General features: G+C 36.8%; 1 pseudogene; it reads right to left on the bottom strand.

The window, feature by feature from the left end:
- Nucleotides 1-19,764: 19,764 nt before the first annotated feature.
- LOC137756055 (SNRPN upstream reading frame protein-like) lies at nucleotides 19,765-19,970 on the bottom strand (annotated as a pseudogene).
- Between the last annotated feature and the right edge of the window lie 4,335 nt (nucleotides 19,971-24,305).

Genomic DNA, 24,305 nt, shown 5'->3' with positions numbered 1-24,305 from the left:
AGGCAGAAAAACATAAAGCTTGTGTCTGGCCCTCATGGGAGCATATGGAGGAAGTAGGTGTCTGTTCCATGTGGTAAAAAGTTGTAAAAGATCTCTCCTTGCATCACCTCATGACTTATTTTCTAGCCTCTGTTTAAATATCCCAAAGGCAGGAATTCTGAGATAATTTATTAATAATATTATAACCCCCACATTTCCTTTTTTGTTGTTGTTGAGTACTAGTCCTTTTAGGTAATCTGTAATGCTCTCCTAAATACTTCCTCAATTAAAGGAGAGTTTTCAATATGTTTGTAGGTTGTAATTGGGATTGAAATATACATTGGTATTAATTTTCAGTTTTAAATGTGCCATTTCGCATCTCTTCTTTCATTCCATCATTCCCAATCATAACCCCTTGCAACTGTTCCTATTGTGCTTCTTTTCAGTCTGTAAATTATTGGAATGAGGGTCAGGTCTCCTATAGTGGAGGCATGTAAAAGAATGAAATTAGGACATTTTCTCACACAATATACAAAAATAAACTCAAAATGGATTAAAGACCTAAATGTAAGACTGGAAACCATAAAACTCCTTAACTGTGCAGAAGCTTTTTAGTTTGATATAGTCCCATTTGTTTATTTTTTGCTTTGTTTCCCTTGTCTGAGAAGTTATTTCTAGGAAGATATTGCTAAGACTGATGTCAATGAACATACTGTCTATGTTTTTCTCTAGGATTTTTATGACTTCAGGTCTTAAATTCAAGTCTTTGATCCATTTGAGTTTATTTTTGTGTATTGTGTGAAATAGTGGTCTAGTTTCATTTTTTTTCTAATGTGACTGTTCAGTTTTCCCAACACCTTTTATTGAAGAGACTAACCTTTCTCCATTGTATGCTCTTTGCTACTTTTTCATAAATTAATTGTCCATATATTTGTAGATTTATTTCTGGGCTCTCTATTCTGTTCCTTCGATCTATGTGTCTGTTTTTATGCCAGTACCATACTGTTTTGATTACTATTGCTTTGTATTATAGTCTGAAGTCAGGGAGCATGATATCTCTAGCTTTGTTCTTTTTTCTCAAGACTGTTTTGACTATTCAGGGTCTTTTGTGGTTTCATACAAATTTTAGGACTACTTGTTCTAATTTTGTAAAAAATACCATGGGTACTTTGGTAGGGATTGCATTAAATCTGTAGATTTCCTTGGATAACATGGTCACTTTAACAATTTTAATTCTTCCAATCTATAAACATGGAATATCTTTCCATTTATTCGTGTTGTCTTAATTTCTTTCATCAATGTCTTATCGTTTTCAGTGTACTGGCCTTTCACTTCCTTGGTTAAGTTTACTCCTAGGTGTTTTATTCTTTCTGATGTAATTGTAAGTAGGATTGTCTTCTTGCTTTCTGTTTCTGATGGTTCATTATTAGTGTATAGAAAAGCAACAAACTTCTGTTTATTGATCTTGTATCCTGCAACTTTACAGAATCCAATTATTAGCTCTAATGGTTTTTTAGTGGAGTCTTTAGCATTTTCTATATATAGTATTATGTCTTCTGCAAATAATGACAGTTTTGCTTCTTTCCTTCCAATTCGGCTGCCTCTTATTTATTTTTCTTGTCTCATTGCTGTGGCTTTTGCTGTTTCTGATGCGATGTCTACAGTAATTATTATTATTATTTTTAATCTAGGTTCCTTTGTGTGTAATGTATGTTTACCTCTGGTAGCTTTTAGGATTTTCTCATTATCACTGTTTGAATTAATGTGATAGAACATGCCTTTTTTGGAGGGGATGCGTATATATTTTTCAAATAAACTTTTTACTATAGTATGCATACATAAAAGTTGAACAAGTCAAACATATACAGATGGATGAATCATCATAAATTGAACATGGCCCTATAAGTGCAATCCAGCCATTACCTGCACTATAAAAGCCCTTTTAAGCCCTCTTCTGGTTAACACTCTTAGTATCCACCTCAAAGAAACTACTCTCCTGATTTCATACACCATAGATAAGTTTTGCCGTATTTAAAATTTTATATAACTGAAATTATACAGTGAATTTTACTTGTAGCTGGATTCTTTTGTTCTACATTATGTTTGTGAGATTTAATACATGTTGCTGCATGTAGAAATAGTTTTTTCATATTTATTACTGCTGTGCATATATCCCTACACATATTTATCTTTTCTTGTTGATGGACATTTCAGTTCCTTCCATTTTTTAACTGTTTAAAAATAACGCTGCTATTAGTATAGTGCAGGGACATCACCTTGGTGCTTTGCGACAACCTGGAGGGGTGGGATAGGGAGGGTGGGAGGGAGGCTCAAGAAGGAGGGGTTATGGGGATATATGTATGCATATGGCTGATTCACTTTGTTGTACAACAGAAACTAACACAGCATTGTGAAACAATTATACTCCAATAAAGATGTATAATAAAATAAAATGTATAATAAAGACGTATAATAACAATAAAAATAATGCTGCTATTAACATTCATGTACATGACTTTTGGTATATGTGTATATTAGTATGTATTAATTTTTGTTGAGTATGTCCTTAGGGTTGAAATTGCTGGACCACAAGATATGAAAAGGTTCAGTTTTAGTATCAACAAATAGTATTGCAAAATTGTTTGTACCAATTTGATTTTCACCAGATGTACATGAGTGTTCCAGTTATTCCACATCCTCGTAAACACTTGGTATTTTCAATTTTTAAGTTTTTGTTATTTTGGTGGAGGTATAGTGTTATCCCAATGTTTTCTTATATTTCTCTGAAGACTAATGAAATGGAATCTCACTCTAGTCTTTTCTTAATTTTGAACTCCTAGTCTCCCTAGACCATATCCCGTCCCATTTTTAGTAACCTTGGGTTACTGTGGTAATATTTTTAAAAGTTTAAGCCAGATATCAATATCTCAATCTCTGTTCACAGTTCTAAGCTCTTTCTTCCTTTCAGCTTCCTTTTTATTTCTTGCAGGCTGTCCCTAAACTCCATGACTACAATTTTTTTTTTTTTTTCATGTCCAGAAAGAGCAGACAGAAAGGAAGGAGGGCAGTCTGTTATTATGGGTGAGGGCGTCCTGTCTAAAAAGGGTAGTTGAGCAGCTGTTTCATTGTCATGTCACTGGTGGCTCTGGGTTGTTCTCTACTTGGTCTGGTCTCTGGAAATACAGGTATAGGCAGCCGAGACGTCATCTTTTTGTGGGAAATCAGTGGTCTTTAGTGGAAAGCTATGTATCACTTTCTTAGCCTTATACAAGGTATAGCTCCATTCCTCCCACCAATAGCAGGCAGTTCTATCTGTAGGTCCTCCATAAAAGTCCATTTAGCTTACTTGAAGCCCTTTGATGAGGGAGATTATTTGGCCATCTGTGACCTTGCTGTCTTCTTTGGCTATTCTGGGCCCACAAATGGCCTGAGAATCTCTGACACACCAATCTTTACTCTTTGGGATCCTGGTGTGATCCAAATTTCATAGACTTTTTGAGCATTCTTGCCTTACACTACCCACCTCTCATGTAATCAGGCAAATTGGAGGAAGGGTAAGAGGGCTAGTCTCTGGCTTTCTGAATGTTCTCTCTTAAAACTCTCTTTGTCCCTTATTATATCATTTTGTGGTGGGTAAAAGTATCCACACCAATTCTGTCTGGCCCTGATAAAATGTGGGAGAGCCTGGCACTAGGAATATAGCTCCCTTTCAACTTGGTGGCTAAAAATATCATCTCTTGGATCTGAGCTATAAATTATCTCCATGATATTCCTGTACTCTAGCTCAGTCCCTAGACTGGGGCTGGGGAGGGACCAGCAGTTACTCTGAACTCCTGGTTTAACCTTGGCTCACTTTTGGTCCTTCAAAACCTCTCTCTATCTCATAATTTTTCCACTTTGGCTTCTATTGCCGAGTGCCCGATTTCTATACATTCCCAATTTAAATTGCCCAAAAAGAGAATCTCACTGGTTCATTTTGTTCCTGTATGTGCAGAATTTTTAATGTCAGGCCCTCCCCTGAGTGGCTACTCTATGGATTGGTCTGTGTTCTATTCTGTTGTGCCTTCAGGGGGATGGGAGTCAACTGGTAGCCCACAAAGAAGCTAGGACATTGTGTCAAGTGGGATTTCTGGTGCCCCAGAATCATTGTTTTGCTCTGACCAGCCATCTGTGGAATGTGTCTTTTGTGCAGTATTTCTAGTTATAGTGATGTATTTGCACTGCCTTGTGCATTTTGTGACCAATAGCCTGAGAATGCAAAATCCTGGGGTTAGGAGTGCAGTGTGTGACACTATGACTAGGCATTTCTCTGTGTGAAACTAAGAAAAATGCAGCCATGGAAACTATGTTAGTGCTTTCATTTTGTTTCAGTATAGGTCTGCCTGGATGATCAAAACAGATGGAAAAGAGTCATGTGGGGCAGTAATACTGTTCCTTCACCTCCTGGAGAGTCAAGCCTTATATTGGGAGATCTAATATCTCACTACACTTCCTCCCTGTTTTCTCTCATGCTGGGGTCAGCTAGAGTTTACCAGAGATGTTCATGTGTATATTACCTTTATTCTCAAATAGGCTTATATCTCGGTTGCAGACATTATAACTTTAATGTTTAGCAGCTGGTTAAGAATTTTTTTTTATTAATTTGATAATGCTCAACTTGATGTCTTTTCATAGCACTGTCAGAGGTTACTTGTATTGCCTTTTATCTTTTGACTATTTATGGGCATCCTAGATATTTAGCCCCATGTTACATGTTTTCTTTCCTGGGTTTTTTGATAAGAATTTTAAGGTTGACATTATTATGATCACAAGTATAAACAAGTGTGTAAAGATGTTGCAGTGAATTGCAAGGTTGCTATTATTCATGATGCTTAAGCAAATGAGGATGCAATTAATACTTGCATAAAGAACTGGTATAATGTCAGTCTGGAAACTGCAAATTTTAGGAAGATATTTGGATATTTCAGAGCAGCGAATTGCTATGAATGAAATGGTTAATCATTTTGATGCATCTTGGGGGAAAATTAGGCTACTTTTCAGCATGAGCCACTTCTTAGCATTATCCTCACAAGGTCTTCTGAGATAACACAGCAGTTGCCGTTGCTAATAGGCTTTATATCTATTAAGTTGTTAGCATTTTTTCTTTATACACTGATAGAATGAGTTTCAAGAATACTTAGAGTGCAATAGCCTCCAGCTGCCAAATGCTAGATTTAATTATTTATTAGGACCAACATGAGTGTTTAGACATACTGCCTGCAGTGTAGCACGTAAGTATTATTAAAATTGAAATTAGAGATCCAATTATATAGAGTCAGAGAATGCCAGTATTTTGGGACCTTGGAGATGGTCTATTTCATTCTATCAATATTTTGTAGAAAAGAAAATTGAGACTCAGGGAAAGGGAGTGAGTTATCCAAATTTATTCATCAGGTTTAAGGCAGAAACACAGTGTAACCTCAGCTCTTCTGCTTCTCAGTTCCAGGATTTCCTCATAGTACTGAGCTATTTTATTTCCAATTCCTTTATTTTGTTGTCTTTCTAATGTATTTTGCCATCACAACATTATCAATATCCTATCCTTTACCCCAAATGTTTAATTTTTTTATCATTATTTCCCTTATAAATAAAAATACTAGTTGTTATTGGAAAGAAAACCTACTCTACTCTTCCTTTTGTTTTTCTGTTACACTCACACTTCTGACACCAGATGTGTGTGTGTGTGTGTGTGTGTGTGTGTGTGGTGTGTTTTCCCGCAATTCTGTGACACCAGTAGGTTGTCCTACTCAATTCTGACACTAGTTACCTGGAGATAGTGTCAGGTCCCACAGGTTAATGGCTCAGTCCCACAGGACTGCCCCCACTCCTTCAGATGCCAGTTGCAAGTCTACGTTGTTACGTGTGCTTCGGACCAATCAGCTGTAAATCGGAGGTTCCCATGACAATCTCCTCGGATTTGATTATTTGCTAGAGTGGCTCACAGAACTCAGGGAAATACTTATGTTTATCTGTTTATTATATAGTAAAGGATATGACAATGGATACAGATAAACAGCTAGATTGAAGAGATACTTAGGGCAAGGTCTTGGAGGGTCCTGAACACAGGAGCTTCTGTCCCCGTGGAGTTAGGCTGCATCACCCTCCTGATTCGGAGAAGTATACACCAACCTGGAAGCCCTCCAAACTGCATACTATTAGGATTTTATGTAGACTTCATCATGTAGGCATGATCAATTATTAACTCTATTTCCAGCTCTTCTCCCCTCTCTGGAGAATGGGAGATGGGGCTGAAAATTCCAAGCCTCTAATCCTGGCTTGGCCTTTCTGGTGACCAGCCCCACCCAGGAGCCCACCAAGACTCACCTCATTAAGACAAAAGACACTACTACCAGGAACTTCCAGGGGATTTAGGAGCCCTGTGTCATGGATGGGGTCAAAGATTGGAACAAAAGGTGCTCCTAGTGCTCTTATCAATGAGGAAACTACAGGGATTTTTAGGAGCTCTGTGTCAGGAACCTGGGGCAGAGATATAATTTTTATTTCACAGTTATTACAGACAATTATTCTATCATTTTGCATTTTTTGGTTCAGTATGAAGTTAGTAACAAATGTTATAGGAAGTGCTCAAGTCCTTCAGAGCACAACAGAAGGAGGCTAAATAACGACTACATTGTGAATGGACAGAAAATGGCTCTCTTATGGACTATTGCATATTTGACATTATTGAACAGATCCATTAGTCCTCATTTTTTTTCTTTCTGGAAGTGATGGATTTTAGGTGTTACGTTTTAAAAGTTATTTTGAAATAATTATAAATTCACAGAAACTTGCAAAAAAATGTACAGGGACATCTTATGTACTCTTGACTCATTTTCTCTCAATGGTGACATCTTACATCACTATAGTACAGTATCAAAACCTGATATAGTTATACAGTTTTATCACGTGTGTAGATTTGTGTCATCACTACCACTACAATCAAGATAAAGAACTGTACTATCATCACAAGGCTTCCTTATGTATCCCTTGGCAGCCACACCTACCCTCTTCCCCTGCAGCTCTTACCCTTGGTAACCACTATTCTGTTCTTCATCTCTATAATTTTATTTCAAGAATTCATATAAATAGAATCATACAGTATCTTAGGTTCTTTAGATGGAAGAAATGAGTCACAGAGATTTTTGTTAGTGCTGCAAAATAATTTTTAACAATCATTTGTTTCAAGTCCTATATGTCTTGAAAAATGTGCTTTGTCTTTTCCCATATTTTCTGATATCAGGATAGAAAATCAGTAAGAAACCAAAAAAAAAAAAATCCCATTTTTCCCACTTGAAACATTTATTGTTCCATTTTCTCGTCCTCTCTGCTTTTCATCATACAAAAGTAACTTATTGCTTTTTCCTTCTAAGAAAAATTAGTAATGAATCTTTAATATAGTCTTTAATGAAAGCCCAGATTACCTTTTAAAAAAATTTTGTTATACGTGTTCCTTTCTGGGCTTTTATGATAATTTGTCAAAATGGAAATAGATATTTAAAAAACAAAATGCAAAATGATCTTGCTGTAGGAATGCATCATTTCTGAGAAAGTACCACCTCTTCCAAATGTCTGTGAATGTTATTCATATTGCCCTTCTCTTCCTTTTATTCAAATTCTGTAGTTTTTTTACAAGTTTCTATAACTAGGGTAATGAAATGTGAAACCAACTGATTACCAATTACAACTGATACTAATGACGGCTACTGGGAAGCTACCTATATAGCTACTGTGCTGTATCTAAGGTCTTGCTAGCTTTGCTGAGTTACAGGGATTGCCTAAGTGCTAAATGCAAACTTATTGATGCATATAGGAAGCCATTTATATTAATATAATTAAGAGACCCTATGTAACTCTGTTGAAAAATTACTTGAAAGTAACAGAGGAGAGAGTCCTTATTTTAGAGTAAATGAACTATTGGGAATAATTACGATTAGTCCAACCATAATTGGATTTAATGAGACTGAATAGAAACAAATTAGACATAATTGAAAGTGAAGCAAAAGTCAATTAAATCTTTATAATTTTAACTTTATAAAAGAGATTGAATTAAATGACCAGGATCAGTTAGCAAAGGAAATAAAGCCATGAAGTGCATTTCTAGGAAATTGGTACTTTTTTGAGGGGAAAGGTATTGTTTCCCTGAATGATTAGAGTTCAGTGAAAGTTTAATCACTTTTGCTGGGTTAGCAGTTTAATAACTTCAAATGAAGTAATTATGCAAATTTATAATTTTACCTATAAACTGCTGCAGAAGTTGTTTTAAGGAATCAAGGAGTGGAATTTATTTGATAGAACAAAATAGCGTATTAATAAAATTCAGTGAATTCAGGTGCTTTGGAATAAAGATATGGCTGCTCTTACTCAATATTCACTTCAGGACTCTGGGTCAGCTGTATGAGAATTACAGTTGACCTGTTGGAGAAATTGTGTGGTTGAAAATACATTCACCACTTTGCTCTTTATAGACTTGCTCTGGGAACCAGTCCTTATTCCTGTAGCACTGCTGTCAACCCCAACTAAAGATCCCAAGTCAGTTTTTATTCAGTAACTTAAGTGAAGTTCTGTGCAACTGGTCACCTAGCAACTCAATGCTAGTAACCTGTGGTTACCAAAACGGTCTCACAATACAGCCAAAGTCAATCAGAGTGTTGTGATTTCTGCATCCTCAGTGTGCAGGGAAATGTATATCATGACTCGCTCTATGATGCTTAATGACCTTCAGAAGGGCCCCTGAGCATGTACTGACTTTGAAATGTGATGGAATAAGATTGTACTTTTGATTCAGTGAATAAACTATTATTCTCTAATGATGATAAAAATATTAATTCTGCAATGCCTGGCACAAAGGAAAAAACAATAGCAAATCAAGTTCAGGAAATAAATCTATATGAGATGTGCAGATGCAGCACAGCTTTCTAGACATGATCCTACATTATGTCTGAAACAAAACCATTTCCATACACTGCAGGCATTGTAAATTCTTTGCTGAAGCACGTTTTCTCCAGTTTTTTCTTTAAAGACAAGTGCATATTTAATCAGGTTAAAGTCAATGGAATTATGACATTATTAATGCAGTGGGTAACTCCATCAGTGATGCAGTGAGATTTTGTTCAAAGATATGAACTGAGAGGTGTTTGAACTCAGACTTTGGAGAATAAAGGACATACATTTGTAAATAAGAAATATCCCCACTTTCATCCCTTATATACCATAACACACCCAGCCCCATCCACCTATGATCCTTATAACATAATGTCATTCCTGACAAGGCAGGCCTGGCCAACCTTTGCATCTCAGGAAAAATGAGGGGATTCCCAAGATTCATGTCAAAGGCTGCTACTGCTTTTGTAGTGGTGTGTGGGTGAAGTTTTCTCTGTGCGTATAGATGCCATGTTGAAGCTAATGGATTTTTCAAGAATCGGTTTAAAGTCAAATGATTCAAATACCTATCCCTGATCTCCAGGCCTTTCAGGGCTTTGGTTATTTCTTTGTGTTAGGGGATGTTAGAAGCAGTGTTTCAAGTCAGAGCAGGTGATGCTTAGACAGGAGCAAAAGTAAAAGAAAAGGAGAAACTGAGAAAGGCCCAAAATGGAAAATCAGCACTTAGGTCTGGTGTTAGGCAAGATGGGTCAAAAGGTCTTTTTGGGCCCCATTTTCTAGATCTTACCAGTCCTCTGTGATTTTTCCATCGCTTCTTATCCCTTTGAGTCTGAATGGAAGAGAGGAAAGCAGTAACGAGATCAGAGAAATGAGGAGCAAAGAGCAGGGAGGTAGAAATGGTAGTAGTGGAAGATGGAAACCTTGAAGTATGAAATAGAATAGTTTGAACTGCAGCTCTTACTACTGTAGTTCTTTTCCTCAAACCTGCTCTATTTTTATTAAAAGGTACATTGAATGCTTCTTGTGTACATGATATTTTGATAAGATTTGATAAACTTTTGAGGTTGTGAATCATCAGAAGGAAGGATTAAAAGACTGATTACTTTAATGGACTGGATCTTTTACCAGTAGGAAACACACAGCAATGCTTGTGCTCTGTGCTGAGTTTACTCCCTACTCCCAAGCATGCATAGCCTCTCCCATTATTAATATCACTCACCAGAATGGTACATGTATTTTTTTTTACCAAGGATGAACCTACATGGACACATCATAATCACTCAAAGTCCATAGTTTACCTTAGGGTTCACTCTTAGTGTTGTACCTTTTATGGGTTTGGACAAAAGTATAATGATGAATATCCATTATTATAATATCACACAGAGTATTTTCACTGCCCTAAAAATCCTCTGTGCTCTGCCTATTCATTCCCTCCACCTCCCTCTCTCCCCACAAACCACTGTTTTTTAAATTGTCTTCATAGTTTTGCCTTTTTCAGAATGTCATAAAGTGGGAATTATACAGTATGTAGTCTTTTTTAGATTGGCTTCTTTCACTTAGTAATACGCATTTAAGTTTCCCCCATTTCTTTTCTTGACTTGATAGCTCATTTCCTTTTTGCACTGAATAATATTCCTTCGTAGGGACACCTGTTTATCCATTTACCTAGTGAAGAGCATTTTGGTTGCTTCCAAACTTTGGCAATTGTAAATAAAACTTCTGTAAACATCCATGTGCAGATTTTTGTGTGGACATAAGTTTTCAAAGCCTTGGCTAAATACCAAGGATCACAATTGCTGGATCACATGGTAAGAGTATATTTAGTTTTGTAAGAAACCACCATACTGTCTTCCAAAGTGGCTGTGCCATTTTGCATTCCCACCAGCAGTGAGTGAGAGTTCCTGTTGCTCCACATCCTTGTCAGCATTTGGTTTTGTCAGTGTTCTGGGTTTTGGCCATTCTAATAGTGTAATCTCACTTGTTTTAAAGTGCATGTCCCTGATGACTCATGTTGTGGAACATCTTTTCGTATGTTTACTTGCCATATGAATATCTTCTTTGGTGAGGAGTCTGTTAAGGTCTTTGGTGCATTTTTTAATTGGGTTGTTTGTTTTCTTATTGTTGAGTTTTAAGAGTTCTTTGTATATATCCTCATGTTTTAGGTGGGCTCTTTTAAACTGCATGGGTGGATTGAGTTTTTGTGTCTAGTTTCATTATTTGTGTTTAAGTGACTGGTTTAAGCCATTTAGATTTATGGTGATTACTGACATTTAGATTTATTATACTCTCTTATTTAGGTGGGGTGTTTTTTTTTTTGCCTCAATTATTTATGCTTCTTTCCTGACTCCTATTGAATTGATGGAGTTTTAAAAATTCTTGACCCCCTTCTACTTCTACATAAGGAAATAAGCTAACATGGGCCAGAGTCAGCAGAATCAACACATAATTTATGTGTTTTGCAGTTTTGATTTGTGGGTGCTTGTTCAGCCATTCTTAACTGGTGGGAAGTTTGTGGGCCCCAGTTGTGAGTATGTCACTCAAGGGAAGTTTTATATTTGTTTCAGCCTCGGGTTCCAAAACATTCCCTACCTGGGATTTCTTTACATTTGTTTCTTGGCTTAGGTTTTCTTAGATCCTGCTGAAGTAAATAAACTCAAAATCCAAACCTGTTTCAGGGTAGGACTGTGATTTTTCATTCTCCAGGGGGAATTTTTTTCCTTTCCCAGGACTCAGACCGAGATGGATAAGTCCCTTTTTCACTTCTTTACTTTTCCTAGAAGCTTTTATTTCCTGATTCATGAGTTCTGAATTTATGCAAGGATCTCACTTCCAACTCTTTACCTTGCAGAGGCCCAAAGCCTTGTCTTCTGTCCCTTGCACAGCTTTGAAATCCAAGTTTCTAGATTCTTGGGATTGGCAAACGTTCCCAGAGCAGTCATAGTTTTTGTTCTCTTTGACCATTCAGGTTTTCTGCTTTGTGGTATTATTTCTCCCCCTTCCCCACTGCCCCCCCCCCCCAGATATTTCTCTCACTCTCTTGGAAACACAACTTAAATGGATGTAATTTAAATGGATGTATTTAAATGGATGTTTGCTGTATTTTATCTACTATTCTCTATATGTTTTACAGTAAGGGCTTTTCAGAATATCCAGTTCAACTTATTGCTGGAAGAGGTTTGTTTTAACATACCTTAGAAACACCCAATTCCATGCAGATAATATCTTACATAAACGCCATTCTTGCCTCTTAACACATGAGGCTCTCAGGTATTTCTGTTGAGCCACATGGTGATGTACTGCCATGCCCTCTTAATACAACTGTACTTCTTTGAATGAGTTTTATAATTTTGATTGTTCCTTATGGATAGAATACTGGCTTCTATTACTAGCAGTACACATCGGTGTCACTCTTGCTGTCAATTATGGGACACTGGAATCAGCCTTTATTCATGCTGGTCTAGCACAGGGTATAAAGAAAGATTACTGAGACCTTAATGACCTTAATGAGATCATGTGTCTAGTGTTCTTAAGCAATTCTCTATTCTGTAAGCAACCTCTGCATGGCCTGAAGTGTCCGAAATGCTCGGTAGAGCAAAATAAGCTACGTTTCCGATGAGTAGTTTATTTGACTTATTCCTTCTCTCTCTCTATAGTTCAGTACTTTCTTCTTTCTTTTGCAGGAACTACTTCTCTTCCCTAATTTCAATCACAAATCTCTGCCCCTAACTTTAAGAGTAGGCACATGACCCAAGCTGGGCCAGTGACAGAAGCCACACTTTGGCTACTGGATTGGCCTGAGAGTAGGCAGGTGATTCAGCTGGACCAATCACAGAAGGAAGTAAACAAAGAGAAACTTTTTATCTCAGCTTAGAAAGATGCTAGCAGAGAGCCATTGGATTTATGTTTCCTGCTGTGGAGAAGAAGTGGGCCTCAGGTTGGAGGGGAAAAAGCCAACACACTAAGAAAGTGGCACTGAAAGACCTAGAGATAGGGAGTCTTGGCGCCTTTTTGTGTCCTGGTCCCAGCTTGAGGCCCAGCTTTGCCCATGATCTTCCTGAAGTTTGGTTAGGGCAGCTGCCAGTTCCTTTTCTGAGACAGCTGGTTTGAGAGGGGTATCTGTCTCGTCCAATCGAGAGTCCTGATTCCTTAGCATCCTCTTAAAAAAAAGTATTTGTTAAGTACTTTTAGTATTCATTGACACGGTTTCGGTGCTGAACAAAGTGATTTATACAGATATAGTCTCTGTATTTTCGGGTTTACATTCTAAGAACTGTACTTCTGGCACTCTTTCTTTAGAACTGCAAAGCTCAATGAATCTTTAATGTCCACTCTTTGAGTATATAGTTAAAAATTAATTTAATAGTTGATGGTCATCCATCTTCCCAAGAGGTTCCTGATCTACTTCAATTGAGCTCTAAGTTACTTTTAGGCATTGGTGTGTGCAGAGCTCTTGGTGTCAAGGTTAAACTGTTCCCTTCTCTAACATGTGAGAAAATTGATGCATAAAAACTTTCAGTGTAATAGCTATCCTTCTAGGCCCCTGGGCATTGGAGATTCGGTTATCTTTTCACTCAATTGATCCATTGTTTGCACTAGATAATTTGACTTTGTTCAAGTACACTGCTGTTTATGTTTTTAATTCCAAATCTTACCTCATTATGAACAATTTTCTACCCTTTGCTCTGGGGAAATGCTAATGCTGCTTGTTTATATAGAAAGTAAAGTTAAGAAGTCAGTGTTAACATTTTGGCTTGCTTTCACAGGCAAAAAAAGAGTAGTACTGTATTCATATGTTGAAATTTCTTTCACTTTTCCCCTCTTTATGTTGGATGTGCCTTTAGCCATAAGCTAGTACTTCATCCAGGTTGCTTCATGCATTGACTACTAACCACTGACAGTAACGTCTCCAATGAATGTTTTGTTTCCTTTGATTAATTTGTCTCTACTTTCCTTGTTCTAAAGCCCATAGTGAGCAACCAGATTTTATGTGGATATTTGGAATAACAGTGAAGTTCACCACTGTGTTTCCTTGGCTTAAATCAAGATTTGTCTGATGTGCTGAGGAACTGGGGCAGACTGGTGGGACTTGGAGGGCCTCCTTCAGTGATTGGAGGAGTTAAGTAGATCCACACTGTCATCTGACCAAGTGTGTACCTGACACTGTCAAAAACACTACCATTGGGCCACCTGGAGCAACCACAGTCAACTGTTGTTTTGTTTTGGAATAAGTCATTTTATGTGTTTTCAATGAGCTGCAACATTTTCTTTTCCGCATAGAATTTTTTCCATTGAGTTGTGCTGTTGACTTATGTTGTAGAATTTTATAAAAACATTCCAGTGATATTTATCCTTGCAGCTCTTATAAAGTGGTTGAGGGTGTTATTTTTATGTTTCACAATGACTTCTTGATGAGAAACCAAGGAAAAATTGCTTTCTGGACTCCATATTCACAAAATCTGTGCTTTGTTGAAACAATTGTTTTATTTACACTAAGTGGACAAAATAGATTTTGTTACCTTCTTTGGATTGACTACAAAGCATGAAACCAAATCTGTTACTCATCTAGAGGACTGGTTGTCATTGTGATGAGTCTTTCACCTGGCTCTCTTTTCTTTTCCTTTGCCTTACATATCACCTCATTTTTTCTTTACTTTAAAAAATTATTTTATCTTATGATTTTATATGCATTGTAATACAATTCTTTTTATAAAAAAGCAAGGAATAAAAAAAATGGGGTAGCCTAATTTTGCTCAAACTCATGTAGTGTCACACTCTTCTAATAGAGGTAGCCCAAAGCAATAAGCAACAGAGCTCTCTACACAGCCAAAGTAGATGTCTCTGAGTACCTGCATTAAAATCCCATGCCCATGGCTTCAAGTGATTCCCTTAGCCCTTATTTCAAAGCCTAATCTTACATTACATTTTATTTAAAGAACCTTCAACATATGATTTCTCAGCTCATAGTACATGGAAAATGAGGAAATTAGAAACAGGGAGGAAAAGTGCTATACGGGGTCACTGATAATAATGGCAGGGAGAGAAAAACAAGAAATAGGTGAAAAAGCTAAGCTATGCAAATAAATCCACATATTTTAATAGGCCTTTTTATATCTATTATGCATATGTATATATAATGTCTATTATGGATCCATATAATAGATTACATATTAGATTATATAAAATAAATTATATATTAGATTATATACAGTATTCTATATGATAGATTCTATATATTATATCTATTGTATTATATAGGTATATAATATCTATATATGTTATACAGATATGATCTAATATTCATAATGATGACTGACTCAATTATCTAGAATTTTTGGCTATCCAGAATCCTCATATTCTAAATACTAGGTAATTAAGTTTTATATTATTAAATTATTATCCTACATTTAAACTTCTAATTCATGTGAATTGTGAAAAAAATTGAAGAGCCACACATGGAAATATTTAACCTCTGAACCTCTCATGGCAACATTGATAAAATAGATTAGAAAATATATTGATAGAGGCTTAATACCTTCTAGTTTCACTAGAAAAGTGTCGTTTAATAGTATGCAAATGATTGAATAGATCTGTCACTGGGGCCTCCATAGAACAGCTTCTGTGTCTATGTTAGCATGCAAAAATGCTCCTTTGAAAATTTAAGCTGTAACTGTGTGCATTGTATTACCTATAATTACATTTCCACTTGGGTAAATGTGAGATTTTTTTCAATTTATAAAAAATGTATGCCCATTGTAGATTCAATTCATGTAGGTTATGTATGTGTAAATATTTATTGACAGGAAGGATTAAACCCGTGTCTTTTATAACTGATAAACTCCTGAATTTATTCTTGGAAACATCTAGTTAGCCTCTGTGGGGAGCACAGGGCTTTCCCTTAACCTCTTGTCTCTGAGTGTTGATCAAGGTCAATAAAATCCATTTCCCCCAAGCAAGGAATAGTGCTCCAGTTCCATGATATGGATTGATTCATATTTTCTAGAAGTGGGGCCTTGAAGGAGTGAAAATCAGAGTATGTGTGGTTTCTCTTCTCATTCTAACCATAAGATACTGAGGGACATTTACCTCCCTCCCAGCGTTTCTACGAGGCAGAGGAAAGAGGGTTTCAGGCACCAATCTGGTTGTGTGGCAGCCTAGCCCTCAGCTACAGCTCTGACTAGAGAAGGCCTAGGTTGCCCCTGGGCTTTGGAGAAAATGTTGTTGCTATTCTCTCTCTGCTTTCTCTTTCTCTGACCCTGTGTGTATGTAACTCTGAGATTCAAATTTGCTTTCAAGAGGATGGAGTCCATTTACGTCTCCACACAAGGCTGAAAGAGTTCTCCAGGTGGTTCATCTGTGGAGTTTGGGGCCAAAATCTCACTCACCTAGTAATAAATGTTGCATTTTATTTTACTTTTTTGCATTTGTTCTCTGTAGGCATATTTTTCTGGAGGGTTTCACAAAAAGGAGTGGTGACTGGGCCAGGGAGAATGAATTGTCTCACCTATATCATCTTAAGTTTTCATTTTAAAAAATCGATTTGTTTTGAGTGGGAAATTAGTGCACATGGTTAAATATGTTAAAAAAGTATACACTGAAAAGTCTTCCTCCTGATCTCACACTTGTCTCCATCCAGTTCCCATGGCCCACATCATTAGAATACTATTATTATTAGTTCCTTGCACATCCTTCCAGAGTTTCTATTTGTATATGCAAACAAAACCAAATATATACCCTTAGTTTCTCACTTTTTACAAAAATGATGGTATATTAAACACTGTTCTAAACCTTGCTTTTTCTCTAAACAATATTCCATTTCAGTCAGTATGTAGAGTTTATGCAATTTTTTAATCCCATTGAATAGATATACTATAATTTACTTGACCAGTCCCCTATTGAAAAATGGTAAGGTAATTTTCCAATCCTTTGTTGATAATGCTTCAATGAATACAGTTACACATACATTATTATGCACATATTCAAGTACTTATATCTGTTGTATAAACCCCAAAGTGGAATTGCTCTGTCAAAAATTATATGTATTTGTAACTTTGATAGATCCTATTTGCCTTGCATAGGGATAGTAAAATTTTACACTCCACAGCTCCATAAAACTTTGAGTTTTTGCCAATCTGAAAGGTTAAAAATGATATTTCAGGGTAATGTAATTTGCATTTCTCATTTTATAACTGAGGTTGACATCTGTCAAAGAGTCATTTGAATTTTTCTGAGAATTATCTATTTATACCTTTAGATCCTTTTGTTTACTGTTGCTAATCCTTCCCTTATTGATTTCTAAAACTTCCTATATATTAGAAAGACTAACCATTTATCTGTGATATGGTTATAGATGTTTCCCCCTCAATTTTTCATATACCCTTTTTTTATGAATGGACCATCATTTATTCATTACAATAATAGTTGTGAGGACTATGTAATAAAATGAAGGAACATTAATGATATACATATAAGTGGAATAGTTTAAAAGCATGATTACAATTAACTACATTTTCAGAAGAAAAGCAAATGGGCAAAATGAAAGAAAATTCAACCTCATGCTGCCGCGGTTGAAACATGGGTATTTAAAGTCTGTGGTTTACTTTCCCATTTTTCTTGGCTATCACTGACATGATTTAGATTTTTATAATGAAAAAGAAAACATATCAATTGTTAAAATGTCTTTACCCATTTACATGTATAGCAGACTTTAGCACAAGTCTTAGACCTGACCCTTATCTCAGAAATTCATCTGGTTCTCTACCCTGGAATATTTACTTCATATACTCTCCTTCTACAACCCCTTTCCTTTCACCACACTGTATAGTGTCACCACTCCCCTATTGCCTCCACCTTAGTGTTTTCATCTTTGAAAGTGGTTCTCTAAAAGAGAGATTACCCAACTTTTTCTTTTAAAGGGAAAGATAATAAATATTGTAGACTTTGCCTGCCATTCAACCTGTCACAAATACTCCCATCTGCCACAAATACTCCCATCTGCCGCTGCCCGTAACAGCCATAGGCCATAGTTAAATAAATAAGACATGGCTGTGTGCCAATAAAATTTTATTTACAAAAACAGGCAATAAGTGGGCCAGATACTTTACCAACTCCTGCTCTATAACAATCCTAGTAACTAGTACTGTTTAGATGAAACCAGCAGTTGAAACTCAGCAAATTGGATGGCCCTACTTATAGATCATAATGTATAATTTTTTTACATTTTATTTATTTATTTATTTATTTATTTATTTATTTATTTATTTATGGCTGTGTTGGGTCTTCGTTTCTGTGCGAGGGCTTTCTCCAGTTGCGGCAAGTGGGGGCCACTCTTCATCGTGGTGCGCAGGCCTCTCATTATCGCGGAGCACAGGCTCCAGAAGCGCAGGCTCAGTAATTGTGGCTCACGGGCCCAGTTGCTCCGCGGCATGTGGGATCTTCCCAGACCAGGGCTCGAACCCGTGTCCCCTGCATTGGCAGGCAGATTCTCAACTGCTGCGTCACCAGGGAAGCCCCCATAATGTATAATTTAAATAATACTTTACTCAGTAACTTACAAGAGTATGTAAACTGCACTGAGGAGCCCAAAAATTCTTGGTTAAAAAAAGTCATATGCGCACTTACTCGTTTAAAAATGCCCTTACTGTGGGGAACAGCTGAGGACAATGATCAGATTCTGTTGTTGGAAATCAATTCCACTGTCTAGCAATCAAATCCAAGCAATTACTGGAGAATGTTGGGTAAAGGATTCAGCTGGGGAGGGTTTTCCCTTTGCTTTAAAATTCGAAATGATGGCCAGAAACAGGCCTAATTAATTTGAATTGAGGGGTTATATTTCAAAACAGAAATAAAGAAAATCTAGAAGAAAACTCATCTATAAACCCCTTTCCTCTCTTAGTTTCTAAAAAGTATATATTAAACCCTTTGGACTGAGATCTTAAAATTTTTTTAAGTCGGAAAAGAAAAAGTATTAAATCAAAATTAATAGCATTTTCCTAAAAATCTAAGCAACCAACACAAGAAGACACACTGTAAATAAATCTACATAACATTGAAAAATCATAGATTATTAGCTTTATTACATTGTCAACTGATTCAAACACATTGGTAAAAAAAGGTAAGAAAAAATAAAACAAAAAAATAATTAGTAAATAAGCATGGGAGATACTTAGCTTCTCATTTGCTAATGGATGTGATGTGTATTTATAATTCAATAGAAACAAATTATATGTAATTAACATAACCAGTGCAGATGAAAGTGTAACTGGCACTATATTTTTTCACAGCAATAAAGACTAATATAATAATTCATAATAGTATTCAGAAAATGTACCTTAATTTCAAATTCCTTGACTCAATTTAATTTTACATCTGTATATCCAAGGAAATGATCCTATCTAAAGTTTTATGCAAAGCAATTCACGGAAGCTTTATTTCAAATTACCAGCAGAAAAAATGAAGTCTCTCACAAAAAGGAATTATAAAACATATTAGCAGGATATTCGGCAGCTATTTATAATGAAATATTTTTCATATGTTAAGTTGAAAATCAGTACAAGTTAAATATGAATAAAACTACCTAAAAAGCAAGGACTATACAATGTCTGGAAAGTAATACATGACAAAAGTGTCAGGGTAAAAGCATTAAGATTCTGCTTTTACTTTTTTAAACTTTCTGCTATGTGTTTATTTGTATGAAGCCTTTAAGAAAAAAAAATTCTTTGAACATATCCCAAATAATTAAATGACCTCCAAACACCCTACACTTTAATTAGTTCTTTATTCTTGATCATGACTGCATCAGCTCTAACCTGTTTTGTTTTGTTTTGTTTTCTCTCTTGGAATCAGCTACCTGGGTTTTCCAATATTGCTTTAACCACCTCTTGGAGTCTCAGCTAAGAATGCCTGTCTCAGTTCCGGCTGGAAATCCACCACAGGTACTGCTGAGATCGCCTTGGGTACAGGTGACACTCCTGGTTGCTCAGTGAGGCTCTTCTCCGTTTGACTTGGACTTCTACCTCTGGTACGTGCTGTTCTGTGGTCCGTCTCAGGGGTAAACGGTCCCTGGTCCGCTCCATCTTGCCGCTGGCTGCTCCTCAGAACACAAAGTTAGGCATCTCTGGCAGCCGCTCCACTCTACGCTGTCATATACCCTTTAATTTTGCTTATTATTTTTGGCCAAATGGAAATATTTTTCTTTACGTAGTAAGTTGTTAGTATTTTAAGGATTCTGGGTTTTCAGAAATAGTTAGAAAGGCTGTATTCACTTTCGGTTTTAAAGGAATTCTTCCATATTATTTTATGTTACGTTAATGGTTTTATTTTTATTTATATTTAAATTTTTGTTTTATTTAGAGTTTGTTCTGGTATGTAAAATGAGAATTGGATCCAATTTCACTTTTTTATATGTCTATCTGGTTCGAACACCGTTTACTGAAGTATTCCATCTTTCCCTCATGATTTGACTAATCCTCTTCACTTGGAGGGCCGGTGACTGAGGTGAGAGATGCTGGCACCCTGCCTCTCCTGGGGTGAATCTTAGCCTTTTGGCTGGGAGTGGTGTTAAAGGAGCTCCCATCTTGTTGGCCTCAAGAAATAGAGTAGACATTCTGTATTATGAAGTTGCGGAAGGAATGGGAGCAGGTTCTGGCTGAAATGTCACCGATTCCCACTGTTCTTATCGACGTTTAGGAGTTTTTCTTGAATAAATGCTTACTGATTTGCGGTATGCCCTTAGGTCAATTTCCAGAGATTTTAAACGTTTGTGTTTTATAATATTTACCGGTTGTTTCACTGAGGAGAGATGTATATGCCAAGCTTGTCACACGGCTTTCCTGGAAGTCTGATCAAATTCTTTTTTGTGTCTTTCAGCAATGTTTTAATGATTTGTTTGTGTTTGTGTAACATTTGTTTATATATATCACATGTGATATATATTATATTTACACTGATTGATATAATCATGATTGTCTTTTCATCTGCCTTATGTCAGATTTTATGTTTGTAAATTTTCAGAAGTTTTTCACCATGTGGTCTAATTTATTTGTTTGTGAACAGTTTTTCTGGTAGGTAGGTTTGGATAATTGCTCAGTGGTTACCTTTCAAATGATAGCTTTATATAATGTTTTTAGTCATCCATTAATTTACATGGTATTTGTTGCTTCTCTATTTGCTCGGTGTTAAAATTAGGTGTTTCCACTTTCTGCTTCTTCCTCCCTTCCTCTTACCACTGGAATTTAATCAATAGCATTATCAACGTTTATTTAGTACTTGCCATTTTACTGTTAAATATGCTTATATTTCTAAAATTTGATTTTTATCACCTTAAATGATACACTTTGGCTCCCAGCTAATATTACCGAGAAGGTGAATGAGGTAAATCTCCTCAGGACTGCTACCTATTTTGTGCACATTGTGTCTACACAACTCCAGGGGTTGCTGTTCATGTCTAAGTGAATGATACCCCTCAGAACTGTGAATTGTAAAGAAAAAGTTAAAAATGGTAGGTGTCATAGGAGGAGAAAATTCATTCTGGAGGAAATCAGGAAAGGTTCCCCAGAAGAGGTATTATTTGAAGGTTGCCTAATGTGTGCTGATTTCAAGGGAATAAGTGAGTTTTTCATAAGAAAGTTTACTTAAAGAGAGAACAGGGTCCTTCAACAATATGCAGGACAGATAAAATGCCATCAATTTTCCTATGGAAAATCACCTTCCATACAGCGTGAAGAAGTTATTAAGTCATAGTCAAACTCTCATTTTCCTGTTTAATAGAAAATTATCAGTGTAGTATTTTCACTAGTTTTCAGCATCGTGAGGGAAATATTCATGTGTACTGCACCTTTTAAAAAACTGAAATCAAAGAATGCTCTCAATTATTACGTTAAAATTGATTTAATGATCACCATTCAACTGGAATGCTAATGTCAGGAAAAAGCTGGAAATGTAACAAGAGTTTACATTACCAACAAAAAGGCTTCAGGGTCACACCTGGTCATACTTTTTATTTTTTATTTTTTTAAGGTTTAAAAGATTTTATTTTAATGTTGTGATACCATATCACAAAGGAGGATTGTTTTAAGAACAGGAGGAATATATACATATTTTTAACTTCAATTTTATTTATTTTTTTATACAGCAGGTTCTTATTAGTTATCCATTTTATACATATTGGTGTATATATGTCAATCCCAATCTCCCAGATGAACTGGTCATACTTTTAAATAACAGACACACATACACAAAGGGACATTCAAATAAAAGAGATTTGCTCCTTTATTTAGAGTAAATTAAATGAGTCTGGATTAATGATTTGCGTGGTGATCACTCCACTTGTGTTGGGAGCCAATTAGGAGGATTCTATTGGCATTTTCCTTGTACCAATCAGCATTGCACAATATAGGAAGCACAAGGTCACATCTTTATGTTCTGAAAGCTTGAGTGATTACAAATTGCAGAGGTCCCAAGCAGAAAGATCATTACCTGCTATGTCCCTTGTTTTCAAAAGTCATAATCAGGTTATCAGCTATAAGAATGTTTTTCCCTTTGGTTACCGAACAGTGAGGCTGTTATAACAGCAGGTCAGCCGAGAACAGCATAAGCCAACATTAATAAGTTAAAAGTACCACTGGGACAAAAGAAGAATTGGCAGGACTGTTGATCTTGTTTATTCTCTGTGTTACTTTGTTTTCCTTCTTCTAGGTTCATTTCCAGACAGTCTCTTTTCATTGCTTGTGTGTTCATCTATGCAGATTTAAAATGCCTTAGTGGTGGCAGAGAGTAATTAGCATATAGAGACTGGAAACTCAACTTCTAAATTTTATTAATGAGCTGAGTTCCCCTTTATATTTTAACTGACCCCAGGAGCATTAATGAAAAGTATCTAAATATGAATACAGGTGTAGTAATAAAGGAGAATTATCAGTCACCCTTAATTTAATTGGTGTCACCTTAGCTTTTAGTAGGGTAATAGGGTAGTATTGCCACCTTCAATCATTCAAGATTATTTTGCTCGCTAATTAACTCACTTAAAATAATTAAATGGGCTTCCTCGCTGCGCACTGGGGCACGTTTGGGTGATGAACAAGGGTAACCAGCAAGGTGATTCTGGCAGCAGAGCAGGAGGTGAATTGAAAGCACAGGCTGTGAGTCAAGAATGCTGCCACAACCCAGGAGATTGGTTCAAGATGGCAGAGTAGAAGGACGTGCTCTCACACCCTCTTGCAAGAACACCAGATTCACAACTAACTGCTGAACAATCATCGACAGGAAGACACTGGAATTCACCAAAAAAGACCCCACATCCAAAGACAAAGGAGAAGCCACAATGAGATGGTAGGAGGGGTGCTATCACAATAAAATCAAATCCCATAACTGCTGGGTGGGTGACTCACAAACTGGAGAACACTTATACCACACAAGTCCACCCACTGGAGTGAAGGTTCTGAGCGCCACATCAGGCTTCCCAACCTGGGGGTCTGGCAATGGGAGGAGGAATTCCTAGAGAATCAGACTTTCAAGACTAGTGGGATTTGATTGCAGGACTTCAACAGGACTGGGAGAAAAAGAGACTCCACTCTTGGAGGGCACATACAAAGTAGTGTGCACATCAGGACCCAGGGGAAGGAGGCGTGACACCATAGGAGACTGAACCAGACCTACCTGGTAGTGTTGAAGGGTCTCCTGCAGAGGCGGGGGGAGGCTCTGTCTCACCGTGAGGACAAGGACACTGACAGCAGAAGTTCTGGGAAGTACTGCTTGGCGTGAGCCCTCCCAGAGTCTACCATTAGCCCCACCAAAGAGCCCAGGTAAGCTCCAGTGTTGGGTCGCCTCAGGCCAAACAACCAACAGGGAAGGAACCCAGCCCCACCCATCAGCAGACAAGTGTATTAAAGTTTTACTGAGGTCTGCCCACCAAAGCAACAGCCAGCTCTACCCACCACCAGTCCCTCCCATCAGGAAACTTGCACAAGCCTCTTAGATAGCCTCATCCACCAGAGGGCAGACAGCAGAAGCAAGAAGAACTACAGTCCTGCAGCCTGTGGAACAAAAACCACATTCACAGAAAGATAGACAAGATGAAAAGGCAGAGGGCTATGTACCAGATGAAGGAACAAGGTAAAACCCCAGGAAAACAACTAAATGAAGTGGAGATAGGCAACCTTCCAGAAAGAGAATTCAGAATAATGATAGTGAAGATGATCCAGGACCTCGGAAAAAGAATGGAGGCAAAGATCGAGAAGATGCAAGAAATGTTTAATAAAGATCTAGAAGAATTAAAGAGCAAAGAAACACAGATGAACAACACAATAGCTGAAATGAAAAATACACTAGAAGGAATCAATAGCAGAATAACTGAGGCAGAAGAATGGATAAGTCACCTGGAAGACACAATGGTGGAATTCACTGCTGCGGAA

The sequence above is a fragment of the Eschrichtius robustus genome, chromosome 21 (assembly GCF_028021215.1).
Source record: "Eschrichtius robustus isolate mEscRob2 chromosome 21, mEscRob2.pri, whole genome shotgun sequence".
Classification (NCBI taxonomy): Eukaryota; Metazoa; Chordata; class Mammalia; order Artiodactyla; family Eschrichtiidae; genus Eschrichtius; species Eschrichtius robustus.
The sequence above is the reverse complement of the archived record's forward strand: the minus strand, read 5'-3'. Positions and strand labels throughout refer to the sequence as shown.